The sequence below is a fragment of the Arvicanthis niloticus genome, chromosome 6 (assembly GCF_011762505.2).
Source record: "Arvicanthis niloticus isolate mArvNil1 chromosome 6, mArvNil1.pat.X, whole genome shotgun sequence".
In the NCBI taxonomy this organism is placed as follows: Eukaryota; Metazoa; Chordata; class Mammalia; order Rodentia; family Muridae; genus Arvicanthis; species Arvicanthis niloticus.
The window spans coordinates 86,981,242-87,001,018 of NC_047663.1; the positions used below are offsets into that span (position 1 = coordinate 86,981,242).

The 19,777-nt window shown below is 42.0% G+C and overlaps 1 protein-coding gene across 8 annotated transcripts in view; it reads right to left on the minus strand.

Moving 5' to 3' along the window:
* Window positions 1-19,777, minus strand: part of Fbxw11 (F-box and WD repeat domain containing 11) — a 98,077-nt gene that overhangs the window by 72,580 nt on the left and 5,720 nt on the right. For 3 of the 8 annotated variants that reach the window (XM_034504866.2, XM_034504867.2, XM_034504869.2), the window contains exon 2: window positions 14,894-15,049. The exons of 4 other annotated variants lie outside the window; for them this stretch is intronic. The gene's annotated coding sequence lies outside the window, so the exon portion shown is untranslated. Of the gene's footprint in view, window positions 1-14,893; window positions 15,050-19,777 lie in introns of those variants that run through there. One more of the 8 variants, XM_034504870.2, reaches the window with a different exon arrangement.

Genomic DNA, 19,777 nt, shown 5'->3' on the forward strand with positions numbered 1-19,777 from the left:
GACTGCAAGTTCCAGCTTGGTCTGTGCCATGCAGAACAACGAATGAGTTGCACAGTTAAGTCTGCAGGGAGGATCCTGGGACACGGCTCAGTCAGTGACATGCAAGCAAACCGTAAGAGCTAAATCCAATCCTCAGAACCATGCAAAACTACCAGGCCTGGTGGCACAGACTTGGAATCTCAGTTCAGGGTAGGCAGAGAGGATACCTTTAAGATACATGGAATCACCCAAAAGCCAGTCTAGTCTACTTGGTGAGCACCAAGCCAATGAGAGACCTTGTCTCAAAAGAGAGAACCAAGCTTCCTGAGGATGACACTTCCGGCCCTGACTCAAACATGTACATACATGCCCACACAACCATGCACATACAACTTTCACAGAAAAGGTGGTAGAAAGCAGCTAGGGAGTTATCTTAGTCAATTAACTGCTTGCCCTTCAAGGATGGGGACCTGAGGTTGATAGTGTAGAGCTGTCATCCCAAAGCTGAGGAGGAAGAGACAGGCCAGTCAGTCCTTGGAGCTCCTTGACCATCAGCCTAGCTAATCAAGCTCCAGGCCAAATGAGAGAGAGATACAGACTCAAAAACCTATGTGGACAGCAACTGAAAAAGTACAACCAACAATGACCTCTGACCTCCATACACATGTGTATGTGGAATCTGTAGAAAAAGAAATAGCTACTACAGTTGGGAGATGAGGGCAAGAGGCTAAGAAAATGAGATTACTGCCTCTTTGAAATTATTCAGCTGGGTAGTGGTGGTGCATGCCTTTAATCAAAGCATGCAGGAGACAGAGACGAAAGGATCTTTGAGTTCAAAGCCAGCCTTGTCTACAGAGTGAGTTCCAGGACAGCCAGGGATACACAGAGAAACCCTGTCTCAGGGGGGAAACAAAATCAAATTTAAAAGCAAAAAATAGGCTTAAATATAACAAGAAAGTAATAAAAGTTATTAATTTTTTCCCTCAAAACTATACTTACTTGTTATAACAAGGTGTTTTATTACAAGAAATAGAAGATTATAAGCAATCAGCAAGAAATAAACCAATTTATAGCTTAGTGGTCTCAGGTCCTCACAGAATCTGTATGCAACAGCCGCTCAATAAATACCTGCTGAGTGAGCAAAGAATCAGCAAGCCAATCCTAGAATAGTCTCCAGGATGGACTAGAGACAGGGCTCCGAAGTTAAGCACATTGGCTGCTCTTCCAGAGGACCTGAGTTCAATTCCCAGCAACCACATGTTGGCTCACAACCATCTGTAATGAGATCCGATGCCCTTGTTTGGTGTGTCTAAAGACAACTACAGTGTACTCCCATAAAATAAATCTTGAAAGAAAAGAAAGGAAGGAAGGAGGGACAGACAGTATACTCACATAAAATAAATCTAGAAAGAAAGAAGGGAGGAAGGGAGGGAGGGAGGGAGGGAGGGAGGGAGGGAGGGAGGGAGGGAAGGAAGGAGGGAGGGAAAAATTAAGTTTAAGTAAAAATTATAGGAGGCTACCATTTGGAACTGAACTCCTTCACTGGGCCACATCAGATCAGACTAAAATTCAATGTGGAGTAGCCCATGCTCATTTCACCAAATTAAGTTATCTTACCTTTCTAGGAATCAGACAAACTGGCATGACAAAGAAGGTCCCTCTGGTGCAATCTTTAATCTATCCCTCATGTAACCTGAAGTGACCTTTATTAATATACCAGTTGTTTTTCTATTCTGCATCTCCCTGCCCATGGAGAAGCAACTCTGACAAGACCAACTGCCTCAGCCTTCTCAAACCTCCCCACTCACTTACCCAACACCAGGACTGTGTTGAGTATGCAATGCATGCAATGAAGTGTTGCCTGATCCTAGAAATACAGTTTAAACCAATCAAGATCTGTGTTAATTGGGTGGAATTTTATCCTCTTACACACTCAAGTTTTGTTTTGTTTTTTGAGACCAAGACTTACAACATAGCCCTGGCAGTCCTGGAACTCAAGAGATCTGCCTGCCTCTGCCTCCCAAGTGCTGGGATTAAGGGCATAAAATGGCACATCTATTGCAAGATGTTTTGGCTACTTATAAGTAGGAACAACACATAAAAGCTGAGGAGCATCAAGTCACTCTGTAGGTGAAAGCATGAGGTTAAACCAAGATTAAAGAGGACTACGGCAAAGGCTCGCAAGAGTGCAAAGCAAAGCAAATCTTTGCATGCTGCTAGAGAAAATAAAATCGTAGCTTACTGCTTTGGAGAAGATTCAAGGTTTATTTTTTTCTAGCTACATGTGTACATATAGTGGTATAACGAATACACAGATCATCACTGATGCTCTCTCTGCTGTACCCTCTGCCTCCTTCCAGGAACAATGGCTTCTAAACATTGGAACTCCCTAAGAGTAAGGGAAGACCACTTCCTATCTATAATCAGCCCATTCAACCAGACCTGAGCTTTTTTGAGTAACGTAACTCACAAGTTTGCTTTGGCAGGGGAGTTGGCAAACAACCACCTCTGGCACCTCTTGATCAGAGGGTTCAGTTGTATCCTTTATAACATCCTTTCAGGGGCTGAAGCTATGGCTCAGTAGTTAAGTGCACTAACTTCAGTTCCCATCAGTGCCAGGGAATCTAATGCCCTCTTCTGGCCACCACAGGCACTATACACATATGCAAGCAAAACAAATCTTATAATATCCTTTCATAAAGCTAGTAACCCTAAGTAAAGTGTTCCCTGAATTTTCTGTGCATATTACTGAGCACGAGGAAGAGGGTTGTGGAAACTCCCAAGGTAAGCAGGTCACAAGAAGGGACTGGGAAGTGCTGTCTGAAGTAGGGCAAGCTGGGATCTAATACAAACACCAGGTAGCACTGGAACTGAACTGAATAACAGGATCCCTGGTAGGAATATGCAAAGAACTAGAGAACTGCCGATGTAAGATACACCCAAACACACAGTGTCACAACTTTTAAGAGTGTAAAAGGGGGCTTTTTCCTCTCTGAATTTGAACTGTGCCGACAATTCCACTCTTAAGCACATCTACCTGGAAACAAACATCCTCAAAAGTCTACATAATGCTCCCTTACACTATTCCCAAAAACCAAACAATACTAACAAACCCTCTAACAATAAAAAGAACTTGAATAAGAACAATTTTTAGAGCTGGAGAGATGGTTCTCAGTAGGAAAAGAAGGTGCACTTGCATAATCATGAGAACTTCGTCTCAATTCTAGCACCCACAGAATAAACGAGGCAACCCACAGATGTCTGCAACTCCAATGCTACAGGATCAAACTCCTTTTGGCCTTAAGGCACACACCTGTACATGTGCATGTATTCATACAACACACACACACACTCTAAATATTTTTAATGAATGAATGAATGTGTCTTAAAACCATGCTGAGCAGAACAAAGCAAACATTAACTGAATACACAGTATATACAATGTTAAATGATTCTATCCATGTGAGACTCAAGAACAGACTGAACTAACCAAGTTACAGAAAGCAGGACACTGGGGACACTGGGGACACTGGGAGAAGGATAATGACTGCAAAGGGAAGTGAGGAAGGTTTTTCTTTTTTGTTTGGTTGGTTGGGTTTTTGGTTTTTTGAGACAGGGTTTCTCTGTGTAGTCCTGGCTGTCTTGGAACTCACTCTGAGGCCAGGCTGGCCTTGAACTCAGAAATCCGCCTGCCTCTGCCTCCCAAGTGCTGGGAGATTAAAGGCGTGCGCCACCACTGCCCGGCAGGTTTTTAAAAACACAGAAATGAACTATTTGTTGATTATGGTAGTGGTTATATGAGCATATGCATTTCTGAAAACTCAAACGCTACACTTAAAATAAGTAGTACATTTAACTAAACATCAACTCTACTAAGCTAATTAAATAAAAAGCAAATAAAGGCTACAATAAAGATAACAGCACACACCTGTTAGGCCAACTGACAAGGACTGGCAAACCATCAGGTGATGGATTCTAGTAGAACTCTGCCTTAGAGACAGAAGCTTAAACTGGACTAGCATCTGCAGCTGCCTCAGAGGACACCTGAGCCATCTTCTCTAAGTTCCCAATATGCTATCCACAGCCCAACTCGTCTCTATCAGTTGTCTTATCTAAGTTCCCTATGCCCACCAATAAGCCAACGTTTCTATCTCAGAGCTGTACACTCAACAAAAAGCTGGGATTCTGTCTACTTACAAGTGTTATCCACAAGAGCAACCAAAACTTGGAAGCAACTCCAGTATTTATCAGCATCCCTCACATACTCAGCAGTCCAGCTACAGAGTAAAAAGAGCAATGAACTAGAAATGGAAAATGCAAAAGGGGCAAAGATTACAGATGCACAAAATGGGAGAACTTCACAGATAAAATTATGGGCAGATAGATGAACATCTGACTGAAGAGACACAGCTAACCTCTGCAAGAGCTGGCAGGCACTGGGAACTCTTCAAGGGCTTCGAAAATGCTCTCTATCATATCCTGGGTAGCAGTCATAATATGTGTTTTTATTTTGTTTGCAGTGCTGAAAACTAAACTCAGAGCCGTGCCCATTCAGGCAAGGCACTACTACTGAGCTAAATCTTCAACCCAGGACTTTGTGTTCTAAAGAATTTTGTAAGAACTTACAAGTCTGGCAAGACGGCATTTGCATTTTGCTGTGTGACCTGGGGACCTGAGTTCGATCCTTAAAAAAAAAAAAAAAAATACTGGACATCTACAATTGGAATTCCATCACTCCTATGGTGAGAGGATTCTCCTGCCTCTGCCTCAACACAGGACAGAACTGACCCCCAAAAGTTGTTCTCTGACCTCCAAGCACACTGTAGATGTGCACTTCCATACTCACATAAACATAAGTGTTTTTTTTTTTTTAATAAGAATCCTTTTGTCAATTCCTGGGCACACTGTGCTCACATCTATCGGTACACTCTATCCACCCTAGAGCTAAAATGACTCACTTCCTCCGCTGCCACCATCTGTTACTAGCTTGTCGTTTCTTCCCTAGAATAATCCAACAGTCTATTAACTGCTCCAACTTTTCTTGTTTCAATGAAGCCTCCAAACTGACTGCCAGAATAATCTTCATAAAGCACAGATGCTGCTCACCTTCCACAAGCCACATCCACTGCACTGTCTTCTGGTTCATGCAAGAATCACAAGCCCAGATGCAGCAGCAGCAGGTACCGGGAGGGGAGGGGAGGGGAGGGGAGGGGAGGGGAGGGGAGGGGAGGGGAGGGGAGGGGAGGGGAGGATGACTGCAAGGCAGACAAGAGAGCACAAGTTCTGCTTCAAGAGGCCAGTGACCACTATGCTCCAGTTTTTCATACAAAACCAGAAATGGGTGTATTGATATGCAGGGTCCCAACTCTTAAAATCTATGCAGATCAAAGAAAATTGTCTGTGAAATTCCTGTCCATATGTAAACTAGTCTGTAGCTTGTGACCTAAAAGAAGTCCAAATTTAGTTATAATGGACCTTTGCAAGTTCATATACCTCAGTTGCTTCACTCAAGCTATACCAAGCAATCCACAGCACTCTTACTCATCCCTTATCATAGAAATCACACACCCTCTGCCAGGCATAGGTAACACATACTGGTAATCCCACCCCTTGGGAGGCCAAGGTAAGATTGTCATACATTCAAGGCCAGCCCAGACTACATAGCTAGACTCTGCCTCATAAAAAAACATGAGAGTGAGCAGATACCTGCTCTCACATGCACATAATTAAAAATTAAAGGGGTGTGGAGAAACAGCTCAATGGTTAAGACTACTTAGTGCTCTTGCAGAAGACTAGGGTTCAGTTCCCAGCACCCACACAGTGGTTCACAACCATCTGTAACTCCAGTTTCAAGGAATCTGAAGCCCTTTTCTGACCTTCATGGGCACCAGGCACATATATGGTGCACATACATACATGCAGATAAAACACTCATACACAAAAAGTGTGTGTCTATACATATTAAAGATAAATAAATATTAAAGAGAAAACAAGATAGACAACTTTCTACCATTGTCCCAATTATCTTTGCTATGACAGTCCCCTGCCACAGTACATCTATGTCCACTTCTATTTTCTGCCATGCCTCAAAGAACAGCTTTTTAAATGTGTCTTATGTAGCTGGAGAGATGGCTCGATCCAGTTGTATAAGCATAAGGCTGGGACTTCAGACTTTAACAGCCATGTAGACACTGGGAGTGTTCTACATGTACTTTTTTTTTTTGGGGGGGGGGTTCAAGGCAGGGTTTTTCTGTATAGCTCTGGCTGTCCTGGAGCTCACTCTATAGACCAGGCTGGCCTCAAACTCAGAAATCCACCTGCCTCTGCCTCCCAAGTGCTGGGATTAAAGGCGTGGGCCACCACTGCCTAGCTGATTTTTTTTTTTTTTTTTTTTTTTTTTTATAACAGCCCAAATGGCACAGGCTCCAGATTCATCAAGAAACCCTGTCTTAAAGAACAAAGCAGAGACTGAAGAGAAAGACACCCAACACCTTCCTCAGGGCTCCTGTGCAAACATACATATGTATGTATACACCACACCAATATAATCAACACTCACAAAGTAAGCAAATAAAATGCCCCTTATAAAACTGTCTTTTTCTAACTCCCACAACACAAAACATAATGATTTATCCATATAAGACTGAAAACTACTGGAAGTAACATATACAGCTGATTCTATTCTCTAATCCCCATAATACTAAAAATGACATGCTCGAGAATAAATAAATTACTTACCTACTTATGTAACATGTGCACCTCACCTTGATGGCCAGTATGTTAATAAGATCCCTTAGATTTTTCAATATTGAGACTATCAAGCTCAGAGGGGGGAAAAAACTGTAATATTAAATTTGAATCAGAAATAAGATGAACTCATAGTTCCTTTTAAATGTACTTCTTAGCCCTGTCTACCTTAAGAGTCTACAAACAGTAACAAATAGTTTCTAGAAATAGCCCCATAAAAAGCCACAGTGTCACACGACATAGACCTGGGACAATCTGGTCCCAAAAAGCTAGGAGAGACACAAAGACTGGCAGGGCCACATCAAAAGAAAATAGAAGCTACTAGCAGGGGCTCTCCTTAACCAAATCTGGGACACTGAGAATCCGTGAGGATGGTAATTGACTGTTAACACACGGAATAAACAAAAACCCACGAGAGTAACGATGACACAGATAGAAAGGTGGAGAATCAGGCTAGCTCTTTAAACACTAGTTAATAAACAAAAGAAGAACGACAACTAGACCACAATTTTGTAACCCTACTGCAATAAAAGACTTGAGGGTTGGGAAGCTGGAGTCTCTAGGTGAAGAGCTGTAAGAAAGACTGTTACAAGGTGTCCAACAGTGCCCTGCGGACAACCTTGCCAAGAGCAGAGGGAAAACTGCAATTGTCACAGAAATCTGGCTGCTGCCACCTTACCCAAGAAACAATGTAGCACAGCTCTTATTGCTTGGTGATGTGATTTGGTGTGAGGGACATTTCTCCTATGATGAAGCATTCCTACCAAAAAGCTTAGCTTGGATGCAGCTCACCAAAGCTCTAGTTTACAGGAACTAGAAGCTGAAGAAGCAAGTTAAATGACACCGTAAGGAAATAGATGAATGTGGAATGCTGCACATCACTGCACATGTGTAAGGCAACTAACTAAACTGAGCTCTTCCGAGAAGTCAGTGGGGAAGAGGAACAATAAATAGCTTGTTCTAAATTAAGACAGCAGAGACAACTAAGTACAAATTTCAGGGCAACAATATCAAAATGTCTGCAACTACTCTCAAAAGTTTTTGCAACAAAGAAAAGATTTGTACCAGGGTAAGAAAGAAAGGAAGGAAAGGAAAAAGGGGAGGGAAGAAAATAAGACGGGAGAGAACAGAGAGAAGATGCCAAGGTGGCCTATGATGATTGCTGGGCACAAAAAAAAAACCCAAAACAAACAAACAAACAAACAAACAAACACTTCTGTCTGTCTGACTCCCAACTCCATGTACATATGCTATTTTTCATGCAAGGTCAAAGAGCTTAACCCCAGCGCTACAACAACTACCCATCAAGCAGAAGGCCTGCGTTTGGAGGCTGGGCAGGGACAAGGACAACAATTTTTAAAGCTTCCAGTTTAAAGTCCACTTAAGACCATTAGGAAATGAGTGCAGTCGGAGGCAGAGCCTGTGCACAGTACAATGCTAGGGATCAAATTCAAGCCCCTGCACATGTTAGGCAAGTCACTGAGACAACCCCCCCACCCCCAAGGGCAGGGCCAGATTTTTCAAAGTACCTACCTAGCCCAACTCCTCCTCAGAATCTGCCCTAAAGATATACTACTTCATATGTGAAATGGCACATATTCAAAGTTATTCTTATAGTACTATATGTTACAACAAAAGACTGAAAATGATCCACGTATTATTCATCAGTCCAGAGTAGTTACACAAATTACAGCTTATTTATATAATAAATCAGCTTGCATTTTAAAAAGCATCCCCTAAAAACTGAGTGTCCTTTAGGAATTGATAGCTAAGATGATCACATCATATTTTACATTAAAGTAGGTAAGATTTAGGGGCTGTACAGATGGCTCTACAGTTAAGAACACAAGTACCTGGATTCCATTCCCAGTCCCCACACAGTGGCTCACAACTGTCTATAGCTACAGTTCCAGAGAAGCCAATGCTCTCTTCTTGCCTCCTCTACTACCAGGTACATATTTGTGGTATGCAGACATGCATACAGGCAAAAACAAACAAATACTCATACACGTAAGATAAAATAATATTAAATAAAATAATTTAAAAAAATAATGTCCAGGCCATACATGATAGAGCATGCCTTTAATCCTGGCACTCAGGAAGCAAAGGCAGGCAAATCTCTGGTCTACAAAGCAAGATCCAAGCTAGCCAGGGCTACAAAATGAGATCCTCTTCTCAAAATAAAACAACAACAATAAAAAATATTAGTAATAAAAATTAGATAGGCATGTACAGAAAAAGGTTAGGTGTGATAGAACAAGAGTCTTACATTTTCTTCTGAATTGTGTACCTTATGACTCATACAGCAGATACATATAATTTACTTTAAAATGTTAAATATTGATGGCCATCTCCCAAAAGTCTTAAGTGATTAAGATAAATACAGCATGTAGAAAAAAAATTACATTAAAAATCCCTTAAGGAGGGCATGAAAAACTAAGTCAGCAGTTAGGAGCACTTGATTCTCTTCAGAACCCATATGACAGCTCATAGCCATCTCTAACCCCTCTTCTGGCCTCTGTGGGCACTAAACACAAGTGGCACACATACATACATGCACACACCCACACCCAGGAAATAAAAACAAAGAAATCTCTGTTTTAAAATCCCTTAAGGCAGTGGCTCTCAACCTGTGCACTGCATCCCTTTGGGGTTGCATGTCAGATATCCTGCACATCAGATATTTACATTACAATTTATAACAGTAGCCAAATGGTTATGAAGTAGCAACCCCATAACTACTTGGGGGGGGGGGCACCACAACATAAGGAACTATATCAAAGGGTAAAATGTTAGGAAGGCTGAGCACCACTGGTCTAAGGAATGGTGAATTTGAGCTCAGAGAACGCATGAACTACACAGACTCTGTCTCAAAATTAACTCCCCAAAGGAAGTGCTATACTAGAGACCAACAGCATCTTGATTATTCCAACACGGCTAATTTTGACTCCTGCTCTAGAACAGCTGCTGCTTTAACTGACAAGTAGGTAAAATGGCTGACTTGTATTTAGGCTTCATGTTGTGATGTTTAAAATATCTTTTTAAAATACCATGGTTGCACTCACCAGTGCTAGGTGAGAAACATTCAAAACTGAGGCTGGCTAAGAGGGGAGGCATCTCTCTGCCATCTTTGCTCAGGTTATTTTTCTCCTGTTTTAGTAACCAGATGTAGAACTGAAATTGTGTGAAAGAATAAAGGATGAGTATAAAGTGAGCACAATGACTCTGAAAATACATATTAACAACTGTGCCTCGTTGATTAGCCAGTGAGAGTGAGAGAAGACACACCTACTGTAATGATCTCATCTGTGGATGGGAACAGGAACTAGCAGGCTGCTGTGAAGTCAGGGTGAGAGAGAAGTGTAACCACATCTCCTGGTCAACATCACAGCCCAACCCTGTGTGCTGGCATTCCCAGATAGTCTGTGTTTGAGTAATCTCATACAGCTACATGAAGGCAAAGCTCCCAAATGTCCTATTTGGTGAGCTCAGACCAATATTACACACAGATACCTTTACCCTTAGGTTTTCTTCATCTATAGGTGAATCAAATTCATTATTACTCTCACCTACCATAAACTCACTCTTTCTCCTCCCCCGACATCATGTTCTAGTCCCGTATTACCAATCCTAAGGAAGAAAGCAAACATCTACCCAAGGGCTCAAGGCAGAAGAAAAAAATCTAAAGCTCATGATATCACTCCTCAATTCTGCTACTAAAACCAACCCCTAAACTCTGTAGACCCACCACCTACAACTTTCACAAACCACAGCACCCCATCAACCCTCCTGTAAGCACTCTGGCTCCCTTTTATCACTGTCGCTAAGCCTGACACATCTCTGCCTTCAGTCTCCTCACCCTGCATCCACTTCACCAAGCTACCTTTCTGAAACACCAATTTATTTGTGTTACCCTTTCCACATCAAGAACAGAAAGAAAATAACAAAACAAAAGCAATGACCCAGTAGGCTGAAAACAAGCTCCACTGAGCAGTGTGCTGTCATGATGGAGAATGGACCACCAGGGATGGGGTCCTCAGTATGCTCTTATGTGCAGCATACTACATGACCAAGTTACATACGTACATACGCTCAGTAAGTCAGCCATCTCCTTAAGAGTAGAAAATGGACAGAAAATGGGTCACAGTAGTGACAAAGGAACTCGAAGCAAAAAAAAAGGGGGGGGGGGGGGCTCAGTAGAAAAGCTCTTGTCCTACAAGCTGAAGGAGGGGTCAGAATCCCCATCCCAGCAGCTAACTATACTAGCCAAACCATGAATTCTGGATTCAGTGAAGGTCACTATAATGAGAACTCAAGTAAATAAAGTAGAGAACAATGGAGAAAGACATCAACTTCTGCCTCTACATGAACACACACGTGTGCACACACCAATAAATAACACATACAATAGGAAAAAAGAGAAGAGGAAGAAACAAGGACCTCTTAGACTTCTAAGTCAAAAGTCCATTCAAGCTGAATGTTCTAAGTGACCTAGTTGCTCTAAAAGCAGGTACAGTGGTGACATGCAGCTATAATTCCAGCACTGAGGAGGACGAAGGAGAACCACAAGTTCCTGCCCAGCCTAGGCTACACAAAACCCTATCTTAAAACAAAAAGCAAAGGAAAGGGGAAAAGAGAGGAAAACCCAAAATCTTGAATGCCTTAATTAGAAAAGGTTTTGAAGTGAGGTTTTGCCTTCAAGAAATCTATTCACTCCATGGAAAACAAAAAACAAACAAACAGAAAAAGTTCTCTCCAATCACCCAGTAGAGAATCTTACTTAACAGATTTGAGCCCGTGATATGACCTGCTAGGTCAATGGTTCTCAACTTTCCTAATGCTGTGACCCTTTACCACAGTTCTTCATGTTGGGATGACCCCCACCAAGCATAAAATTATTTTCTGTACTACTTCATAACTGTAATTTTGCTACTGTTTTAAACTGTAATGTAAAAATCTGATATGCAGGATATCTGATATGTAAGCCCTGTGAAAAGATTGTTTGATACCCCGCCCCCAAAAGGACTGACACTCCTAGGTTGAGCTGGGCAAAGTTTCCCTATAGAAAGAGAATGTTGTAGTCATTTTGGGTAGAGTCTGCAGGACCCTCTGAATTAAACTAGCATATAAATTAGCATCTACAAATCCCTGTATAAGAGAGTACGTGGGCTGGGGATGGAGCTCAGTTGGTAGAGTACTTGTCTAGCAGCACAAAAGCCCTGAGTTTGATGCCCACCATTTAAAAAAAAAAAAAAAAAAAAAAAAAACAGTATAATAGTGAATTCTAGTAATTATCAGCACTCCCATGTGGATGCTGGAACATCACAAGTTCAAGGCCGTTCAAGGTAAGCCTGAGAGCTACATGAGACCCTATCTCAAACTAAGAAAGAAAAGAACGTACTAATCATGCCACCATATATATAATCACTGTTAACTTATCTATTAGTTTCTGGTTTTACCAACAGTATTGTAAAACTACTGATGTTACCCTAGCCCTAGGCTAAGACACACTTTGAGCACAATGACTGAATCAGATTTCTGGGAACTCACAGCCAGCCTCCCAATATTAGGATTACAGGCCCATGAACTGCCACACCCAGCTCATTAGTTTCTCAAGTAAGAAAAGTATATACAGTGTAGACAGGATTTCAGCCTGTGTCCCATGACTGGATGTTGTTCTAGACAAGACCACAGAGGATAAAGGCACTCTCTGAACCCTTGCTGCCCGGACTCCCTCTCACCAATGCTCTGCAGCACATTATTTCACCACTGTGACCTTTGCTTCCCTCGGCAATGAAGCATTGAGGGCTCTTACCTCACCAGGTTTCTGTAGGGAAAATGAGTTCCTATCTAAACATTACCTACATGAATCTTCATAGAGAAGGAGAACTCAGTAATTTCTGCCTGTTCTTTCTACTTCAACAGCCATGACCCACTGCTCTTAAGGTGCTATGCTAGAATATTAGCAAATGCAAAGATATCCAACTGAAACAAGTCAGAATGTCAGTCTGTAACACAAAGTTTTCAAACATCATAGGGTGTGGGGAATAGAGGGAATGTTAAATAATGAAAAAAATTGTATTTTCAAGAGTTACTTGAGAACATCTATCCTCTCAGGCTAACAGATGACAGGTCAAAAGAAGTGTATGCACTTGAGCTGTAAGCTATTTGAGTAAAGCTAAAATACTATGAAGGAATGGGGGAAATGTAGGGTTAAATTCAATGGGGATCACTGTATACAGCACACTGTATTGTAATGTACTGTGCCTCTCTTATGCTTCTAAATTACTTTCATATTCACCTGAACTGACTAAAGATCTGTTGAATTTTCACAAAGCAGACAGAACACCAGAAATTACTAAAATACTGTGTTGCTAGTCAACTTGACACAAGTTAGAGTCACTGGACAGGGAGAAGATTACACTGAGAAATGCTTCCATAAAATAGGACTATAGGCAAGTCTGTAGGGCATTTTCTTAATTAGTGAGTAATGGGGTAGAACCTGGCCCACTGTGAGTGGGATCATCCTGGGCTGGTGATAATAAATAAAGCAGGCGCCGGGCGGTGGTGGCGCACGCCTTTAATCCCAGCACTTGGGAGGCAGAGGCAGGTGGATTTCTGAGTTCGAGGCCAGCCTGGTCTACAGAGTGAGTTCCAGGACAGCCAGGGCTACACAGAGAAACCCTGTCTCGAAAAACCAAAATAAATAAATAAATAAATAAATAAATAAATAAATAAATAAATAAAGCAGGCTGAGCAAGCCATGAGGAGCAAGCCATGAGGAGCAAGCCAGTAAGCAGCAACCTTCCATGGCTTCTGCATCAACCCCTGCCTCCAGGTTCCTCCTCTATTTGAGTTCTTGCCTCAACTTTCTTCAGGGATGAACAATGATGTGAAAGTGTAAGCCAAATAAACCCTTTCCTTCCTAACTTGCTTTTGGGCACAATGTTTCATTATTACAATAGTAACCCTGACTAGGACAAACATCATGCCAAACAATGAACTAGCACAGGTTCTTCAAGTAAAACTCCATTGTGAGGGACTGTGGAGATGGCTCGGTTAATAAAGTGCTTGCTGCACAAGCATGAGGAGCTGATTTGATCTTCACCCACATAAATTAAAACAATAACATACATAAATAAAATCACATCAAAGCCTGAGGTGGCACACCTATTATCTGAGCACCGGTCTCCTGGCCAGTGTAGCAAAACCAGTGTTTAGTCTCCAAACTAAGGTGTAAGAGCTACTGAGAAGACACTTGCCATCAACCTGGCCTCCATGTACCTTTATCCCCGAAACAGACACAGTGAGCACATATACATACCTACACACACACACACACACACTCTCTCTCTCACACTCACTCACTCTCTCTCTCTCTCTCTCTCTCTCTCTCTCTCTCTCTCTCTCCACTGTTTAAAAACAAAAGTGAAAATCCAAAAGGCTTAACTACAAACCTCACTGAACATAAAAACCCAGGCCTGAATCTGCCTCTGACACTGACTAGCTGCATGGCCTGGGTAACCTGCACTTCCTCCGTACTTCTTCTGAGCTTCATTCCACTGTCTAAAATCCAAGTGACACATATGGCAATTAAAAGACATGCCAAGTACCTACCAACAGTGAATCTTCCTGAGAAGACCCTCTAGGAGTCCTCATGCTAGACTACTACTTTACATGGTATATATAAAAGATAATCTGGCCCATTATCAACAATTAATCCACGTAAGAAAATGTTTCAAAATGGCCATTTATTTTATAAACTATCCCTTTAGAACTCCCAAAATCCCTGTTTACAATATTCTCTGTTGAGATCTGATGAGAAGATATTCAAGGCTCTAACTGTAATCCTTACATTATGCAGTTTTTACTGGTAATTCTGTCATAGCCCCTTCACTGACTCACAAACACTAGGCACAAATATCCAATATGCCTTTCATCCTCTAGCAATGAGGGGGTGGGAGGAGGAGATTTGTTTGTTGTTGTTTGATACAGCCTCACTTTGTAGCCCAGGCTGGCCTCCAACCTGCAGCAATCCTCCTGCCTTACCCTCCCAAGTATTGGGATTACAGGTGTGAGCCTAAATATGCAACTTTGAAAAGATTTTTTAAAGTGTCTTTCAGTGAGGTGAGTCCACAAAACAACACAACACAGGGCAATGGCTTACCTGGAAAGTGTTTTGCACTTCAGATCCACCACTGACTGAATGGGGATTCCCTTCAGACTAGTCTGAGAAAAGACAGCAGTCAAGCATCTTCCAAGATTCTTTCCGTTTACTGTATCCAGCTTTCTTCAACAAAATCCCAAACATGCACTTCGGTAACTGTTGAAAGACAGAGAGCAATCCATACACCCACCATGGCACCAGCGGCAAATGACAGCCACCAAGAATGGAGAGAAGGGCCGGACAGAATGGTGGGTCTGAGGTACAGACCTTGGCCATGAAGGGCCTGGGGCAGTACCCTTCATCTTGGCATTGAGAGAAGTATTCTACATAACAAATAATGAAGCACAGCTAATATTAATATTTATGCATGACAAACAGCATATGATCCACAAATGAGAGGAACTAGAAACTCACTCAACCGTCCACATCAACTGTCCCCAACATTCAATATAATGATGTCCTGTCCGTTTTCTAGGACAGCTCTTCCACCATTACAAAAGTAGTTTGCAAGCCAAATGAAAATAAGCAAGGGTTCGAATACCTCCCAAAATTCACTGACATACCTAGCAAAGAATCATTTGGTTTGCCGCTGAAAAGACATCAAACCCAAATATATTACTCAAAGCCTTGGTGTTCAACTGGAATACAGACTATTCTTAAAACACATGACAGTAAGTGTGAGCTTACAGTTCAATAAAGGCCAATACCCCACAACAGCTAATCATCAAGTAAACCAAAGAAACAACAAAGCACACTAATCAACAACTTACAAGATGACACCTATAAACATTACAGTAAATCCAAATCCTAGTAACATTCTTTTTCCACTGTATGAGTTTTCTCATTAGACCACAAATTCTAACAAACTATCACAAAAAGAGAAAAGACACTAGTTAGAAGACCAAAGAGAGTGTGAAGACTGAACTTACTTGTCACACTAGAGCCAAAGTGTCCCAGCAGTACTAAATACCTGACAGACCAGGCCTCATATATTTATAACCAACATTTAAGCCGGGAGGTGGTGGCACACACCTTTAATCCCACCACTCGGAGGCAGAGGCATGTGGATCTCTGAGTTCAGGCTAGCCTGATCTACAGAGTTCCAGGGCAGCCAAGACTACAAAAGAAACTCTGTCTCAAAAAAGAAAAAAAAAGGAAGAAAGAAAGAAAGAAAGAAAGAAAGAAAGAAAGAAAGAAAGAAAGAAAACCACCTAAATATTTAATTCTCAAGAACTTCTCCCAAGTCCCCCATCCATAGGAGGTAAAGCCTGTATCATTTTCACAAAACACAGCTGCTTCCTAGGTACAAGGGTCAAGCAATAAATACTTTCAAAAGGCCCTGAGTTCATGAGAACTACAAAAGGGTGAGAATTTCAGCCTGGTAACAGAAAGAGCAAACTCCACACATTATTCCACATTACCAAAGAGCCATACAATTCCAGGGACAATTAAGAGCATTAATGTCATAGCAAAGCACATCTCAAAGGTATCCGAGTCCTCTCCTGGGTTAGCAGCCATCTAAGTTCCCTTCTCAAGTCAAGAGACTTAACTTCTCAGATGCAGAACCATCCACAGGTGATGGTGACAGTGTGCTGACTTCCACTCCCTGGGCACTGAATGGCCAGGCCTGTCTGTGAGTAAACAGCACCACAGTGACCAGATACAAACACTAAAGTCCTCACAACTTAAAGAAAGCACGTAAGTAAAGCACCACGCCAAGAGAAAGAAAGAAAAAGCTCAAGCTGTCCTCACTTGTTGATGTTACTGAGCCAAGAATGACTGGAGGCTGAGGATATGGCTCAGTTGGCAGAGGGCTTGCCTAGCATTCAAAGTCCCAGGGTCTGTTCCTGGCACTGCATTAAAGAGGTGCACACCATTCTAAGCCCAGGACTCTGGAGGTGGAAGCAGGAAAATCAGTAAGAAGTTCAAGGGCATCCATGGCTACATAGCAAATTCAAGGCCAGCTTAAGATACATGAAACCTGTCTTAATTAATTAATTAAACTGGAAATCCAGGTGTGACAAAAGTATCCAGTGAACTATGCTGGCAGCTAGTTGCTAAAACAATATACTCTTTTTCAAAGTTCAACTTACATCCAAACTGCAGGACAGGACACAGCAAACCACTTCATCGGCCAACTTGTTTCTCACCCTATTGAATCCTCCGGCCTTTCCCTGTACTGGTGAGTTAATTTTTCACCCTTCCTTCAAAGAAGTATCTCTCCAATGCCTAACTGGTGACAGGCTTTACGGAAGATTAACAGACGAAGGTGCAGAGTGAAGTCTGAGTCCTCCCTGTCTCTTCTCAGATAGCCAAAGTGTACTTTATTATCAGTTCTTAAAGTGGCTAAAGGTTCTCCTTAGGTCCTTAAGCAGTTAAGCTGTAGAGCCCACGCTGGCCTTTCCCTTCTGTAGAGAGGTCTTTCTCCTGGAGACCAGCTCCCACGCTCACTGCATTCACACACTTCTCTACCCACAAGCAAGCATTTTTCTTTTTTCCCTCCATTTTTCTTGATAATGTCCCAATTTCTACTTCACTACAGTGACCTGTGAGGCCTTTGTTGCCTAACCATCAGAGGGAATTTCCTAAGCAATCTTCCTGCTGACATCACGAAACCCTACACAAAAGTTACCATTTGTTAAACCAGTAAGGCCAAGGTTAGACACAGCAACTGGACTGTCAGGTCCTCCTCGGCTGCCTCTCATTCGCCTACAAAGCCAAACTTCCTGTTAAGCAATTGTGATGAAGCAGAAACTTAACAGAGGGGAACTCTTTCTTGACCAACAGGTTTTCCCCCATTGTCAACTAATTCAATAAACAACAATCCAACCTAGAAAGAAATATGGTTTATTCAATTAATAGTCAAAATCACCAGCTTTGCCAAGAATCAAAAATTTTCCTCTCACAAAACACCCTAAACCAATGAAACACCAATCAGAATATTTAGTGTTCACATACATTAACTGCCAGTCTCATTTTACTGGGACACCCAATCCAGGGCTGGGGTGGAGGTAGGGTTCTCTCCAGAGCTACAAAGGTCTGATCAGACTAACTAACCATTGTAATACCTCCCATATTTTCCAAACCATTGTGGATACTGTAAAATATTACCATTTCCCTCAAAGAATGACTCACTATCTATGGGCTAAAAGCAACTGACTGTTAGGCCTCTAAAAATAAATGCATATACATGCAAATAGCTTTACAAATAAACATATGCACAACTCATGAGGAAAAAAATTAACTTTTACCACACCATCTGTCCTGAATTTGCTTTATAAAATGCAGGTCCCTGAAGGCTTGTCATAGTGGCACACACCTATAATCCAAGCAACTTGGGAGAATGAGGCAGGAGGACATCAAGTTTGAGGCCAGCCTGAGCTACATAGTGAGTTCACTCACATACACACCCACACAAATACACAAATACACTTCATGCTTATGCATACACAATAAAATGTTTTTTAAAAAGAAGCATCAGCCAGGTGTGGTGGTCCACACTTGTAATCCTAGTACTCGGGAGGCTGACACAGTCTGGACAAGTTAGCAATGGTCTCCAATACTAAGATTAAGAAGATCTGCACTTGTAGGTAAGAGTTAGTAAGGCTACCCCCACTGTGAAGTCCTTTCATATACATGTCTCTTGAAACCTCCTCCATAATTCAGAAGGCCCCCCAGGTTTCCATATGTGTACTGCTGAACTGCCTGATCAGGCTTCCTTTAAAGACACACAGTGGGTGCAGAGCTTTGACAGAAAATCAGGTGTCTTGCCCCACTGCCATGCCCTTTCTGCTAGTTAGGTATGATTTCTAAGGTCAGGAAACACTTACACCAACCATTCTCAACAGCACATATAAAAGGAGAGGAGCTTCCTCAGTTCTTGGCTGACAGATGGTCTAGGACGCATAAGTCGATACATGCATACATGATGACTAAATGTTCATACATGTCGTGTGTGCCACACACCACCTTCCATACATGATGACTAAATGTCATACAGGTCGTGTGTGACACACACCACCTTCCATACATGATGACTAAATGTTCATACAGGTCGTGTGTGCCACACACCACCTTCCATACATGATGACTAAATGTTCATACATGTCGTGTGTGCCACACACCACCTTCCATTCTCATGTCAGTCTTTTTCGTCTATGTACACCTTTGTGCTAAACTCGTTGAAAATCTTAAAAGGACTGGGCGGTGGTGGCGCACGCCTTTAATCCCAGCACTTGGGAGGCAGAAGCACGTGAATTTCTAAGTTCGAGGCCAGCCTGGTCTACAGAGTGAGTTCCAGGACAGCCAGGGCTACACAGAGAAACCCTGTCTCAAAAACCAAAAAACCAAAAAAGAAAAAAAGAAAGAAAAAAACCTTAAAAGGATGGTATTTAAAAAATAAAGCCTCAGGCAATGGCTTTTTATCCCAGCACTTGGAAGGCAAAGGCAAGTAGGTAGATTTCTGTGAGTTCAAGGCTAACCTGGACAGCTACAGAGCAAATTCCAGGAAGGCAAGTGATATACAGAGAAACCCTGACTGGAAAAAAAAAAACAAAAACAAACAAAAAAGGGGGGGGGAGAAACCAACCCTAACATTAATTTAAATGAATAGAATAGCCAAGCCACTGATCAGCACACACTTTGCACACAGTGAAGGAGTAAAAGGATCACTGGCTGCAGCTCTGACACTGGTGTTTGGACCCAACTGCAATTCTGGGTAATTCAGTAAATGATGTTAAGGTTCCATAAAAGTTAAGATTATTATGAGCATTAGAAACAGGTAAAGTGGGTTGGGGATTTAGCTAAGCGGTAGAGCGCTAGCAAAGGCCCTGGGTTCAGTCCTCAGCCCTGAAAAAGAAGAAAGAAAGAAAGAAAGAAAGAAAG